The following is a 4,106-nucleotide window of genomic DNA, read 5'->3' as shown; positions in this document are numbered from 1 at the left end:
CTGGTTCGGCCGTCGCAGCCTTCCCGCCGTGAACCGTGGTGATGCGGCTACTTGAGACAGCCCCCTTCCTCCCTCCTGGTGTTTCACTGGGAAGTTTATGTTTTAAATGTGTATGGCTCAAACCACGGTTTTATCATGATAACTGGGAAGGTCGCAGTGTAGGGCAAACAGTTTCCCCATGGAAATCCCGTACTACACCTCGTTCTTTAAGATCCTGGTTGTGTATTTCCAACTTCATTGTGATGCAGCTTTTCTCAATTTTCACTAGATGATGCTTTTCTTCATCACCATTCCTTGTGCTGCTGCGGGTTGACAGCTTGCAGTATCTTTTCTTAACACATGCATGTTTGTTGGCTTGGCAGGAAGGGAGAAGACATGTTTCAAAAGTGTTGGGGATCCTGTCAGCCACTCAATAGGCCATGTAGCGCCCAGCAGCCTCGTCCGGCCTTGCTGTGGTTTGGTGCAGCGTGACTGCTACCAAATCCCTGCTTCATGGCTTAAGTGCTGCAACAGACAGCCTTGGTGTGATGGAGGGTGGCTGGAGTAATTTTCTCCCTTTTTGGCATAAGATTTAAAAAATGGCATTCACTGATAGCAGATACTGCAATTTGAGGGTAAAGATGGCAAATTAATTCCTTCAAAGTGGTAGCTAAAGTTGGCATCAGGAAACACTGGAGCTAATCATGCTCCACATATGTGAAGTGGAGCACTGGGGTGTGTGTCCTGTACTCAGCATCTGAGGAGCGGGGATGGCAAAAGGGATTTTGCTTTGTGACTTTTGACTAGCCCGGAGCAGAGGGATTTGATGGTATAGAGAATTTCTTTGCATGGTTTCCCTTTTAGGTATTAGTTTAGTGCAACTTCTTAAAAAACCCTTTATACTGTAGTAAAGAAGGCCCAAAGTACATTTCTGGAGCATGCTAGATAGATGGTGCTTGCTTGGTCGGCTGGTTATCTTTCAGTGAAACTTTGTCATCCATTTTTGTGTCCTTCCCAATGCCTGCTTGGCTTTGAGAAGCACCCTTATCTTTGTGAGAACGATTTTTTGATGGGTACCTGTTCCTATACTTGTGATTTGTTGTGTTCAGTCTTACACATGTCTTCTTTTCTTCCCTCTTATGCCTTATTCTCTCATCCTATCTTGCCTCTTTCCATCTAGGAGCATCAGACTCCCCATTTTATTGCTGCAGCAGGCTGCCATTACGTATAGGAACCCCTTTCATAGGCTAAGCTGTACCCTAAAAGTATTTTTAATTCCCATTATGTCTTTTGGGTTCTTGATTAATCTGTGGTTTAGTTAGTTTAAAAGCCACTTGCTGCTAATTGCTACTGTAACGCCATTACCTTTTATTTTTCTTTCTTGGGTAACACATTCCCTAAAATGTCTGTTTTCCAGTCACAGTTCCCATTCCACCCTCTTTCTTTCATGCCTGCAGTATCTGGTCTGACAACATGCACCAGTTGTTCAGGTTCCTGTTGTGTTGCCCAGGCTCCTGGCGTTTGTGTACTCCCATTCCAGTTGCTTCTCCCTGGCTGTTCGTTATCCCTGGGCCTCGTTAAGCATAGTCTTTACATGAAGTGTCACCTTCCAGATGACATCAGTGTTGTTACCTACAGGAATGTACTAGGGAGCTTTGGGGCATGAGAGCCTCTCAAGGCTCCTCCCAGCACTTTGTTGCCGTATTTCTCTCCTCTGATATTCCTTCTGTTTCCTGCCTGCTGTCTGTCTAATTTCCAGCCCCTTTGCTAATCTCAGTGTAACTGTTTCCCTGTCCTTTATGTCTTAGTTGTGGTTTCCCACCGCATGTCCTTTTGTGCCACTTACTGTTTCAGGACATTTCTGAAACTACTCACACCTTCCTTTGTGCCAAGGAGCTGGTCTTAACACCACCTCCTGACAATAGCAAGAGACCCACATATACTCTTATTTATTTCCCCCATGTTCCTGAAGCTTCCTCCTCTCATCCATCAACCCCCTTCCTCCCAGTTTATTTTGAACAAACCTGTGACTTTGGCACATCTCACTGTCTCCAGGTTTCTCCTATGAGTTCTGTGTCTCCCACCCTGCTTTATTCCTCTATAGGAGGGTTTTCAGTTCACCCCAGTACCACCTGCAACTCTGTTATTCTGTCCTGCAGAGACCTTTGGTCCATGCCAGGTCTCCCACCTGTAACACTCTACCCCATCAGTGCTCATGTTTTCTTTCACAATATCAACTTTTTGCAATTGAAATGGGAGAATCAGCAGAGCCGTTATTATTTTGTTGGAACGTGTTAATGGTTACCACGAACTTTAATCTAATTGCTGCTGCTAACCAAACTCTGTTTTCTCCACTTTCATCAGTCAATAAGTAACACTCTACCAATACCCAAATCGTTACCTAAGATCGTGCAAATGTGTGACATTCAAACACTGCTGCTTTACCTTGCAGCAAAGAAATGGCACTGACTTGTAAGCCCAGCCATGTGCTGAAATCACTGACATTGCATTCAGAGCCATCTGAATTTAATCCTGCAAAGCTGATTCTTCTCGCATCCAGAGCCATAGCTGCTACTGGCAGCGAGGGAGTCACTGCAGATAAAAACTGCAGGGCTAGAAGTCCCCTGCCAGTTACTGAAACTACTTGTGCTAGCTGACCTGGTTGCAATGCTGTTCCAGGCTGTCCCCGGAGAGAAGCCATCTGACTGGGACTGTGCTCCTCCAGCGCAGTGGTACATGTGACAATGCCCATGTTTGGAATAGATCTGCAAAGCTACTCTCGCATAGAAGTCTCCAAAGAGCCCATAAACATAACCAAAACAAGCCATGACAAGTGTCACTAGCAGCTGTAAGGCATTGTGCTACTTTAGCAAAATACATATAAAGTTTTTTGGTTTTCTGGATGAAAATTTTATATTTAGCTCCAGGACTTTATTTATCCATCAGGATGAGAGAGGGTCACTGCTCAGAACAAGAGTGAGTGTGCAAACCTGCCAGCATGGGCAAGGAGGCCCCTTGAGCCTAAAATTCTGAAATGTTTCTGTGAAGGGATTTGGAGTATTTTAACTACATCTGTTAAGACAGTATGAGGAGGCAGTGTCATGTTTTCTGTGGATTTGGAAGCAGTTCCAGTCGATGAGTCTCCTTGCACTGCCACAAAACGCCTCTTCAGGTGTGCCAATAAAACTGGTTGTGGAACTGCACGTTGTGGCCCAGCTCTCCAACACGCCGTGGGGACAGGAACTTCCTGAACTAGTTTCACCACTGAAAATGGATATATCAAACTACAGCCTTGTTTAAGCTGATGAAATGTTTTCATATAAAGTCCAACCTAGAGGACTGCCACTCCTGGTGTAAGTGAATCTGGAGCGCTGAGAACGCAGCAAGCTTTGCTACCAAAACAAAAAGGGACTCGCCAATTCCTAGTGCGCACACAAAACAGCTTATTTGATTAAGAAGCTGTTCCAGAAACAAGATGCAGATAATAAGGTATAATTATCACTGTTAAGGGAAGAGCAGGTATGTGGTGAGGTTCCAGTCAGCAGTTCAGAGATGTTACGCATCCTTTTCTAGACTTCCTCTAAAGGCACATGGTGCTGTTTTGCTTTTATAGACGTAATCTTGTACACAAAACTTGTGTAACCGCACACCACTTGTGTAAGATCAGTTCCCATCGCTCTCCTGGCCACAGGCTGACTTTAGCTTCATGCTGTCTCTAATGCCCGTACAACTTGAAGCTGCTGTTGTGGAAGTGTACTGGATGCTAAACAAGAACATCAGGAGCTGTAGAAAGCTTGCAAGGAATTTTTCTACACGAACTTGAGAGAAGTGACCGTTTCTTACATCTGAAAAGGGTTAGTTCAAAATACGGAAAGGCTACAACGGAGATTTCTCAAGCAGGAGTGAATTTAGTCAGTGTTGAGCCAGAGCTAAATCTTGTGAAACGAAGTAGGAGCAAAGCTTGGAGCAATGGCACCCAGACAAATTCACGGAGGGTCCCTGGAGAGGCGGGTCACCGCCCGAGGGCACCGCTCCCCTGCTCACAGCCTCAGCCTGCAGGCAGGAGCGCAGCGGCAGCGGCCCCGTTCCCGCCGCTGACCCCAGCTGCCTCCGCTGAGGCGGGGGGC

Source organism: Athene cunicularia (genome assembly GCF_003259725.1).
Source record: "Athene cunicularia isolate RWA chromosome 2 unlocalized genomic scaffold, athCun1 chr2_part1, whole genome shotgun sequence".
Classification (NCBI taxonomy): Eukaryota; Metazoa; Chordata; class Aves; order Strigiformes; family Strigidae; genus Athene; species Athene cunicularia.
Note: the sequence above shows the minus strand (reverse complement) of the source record.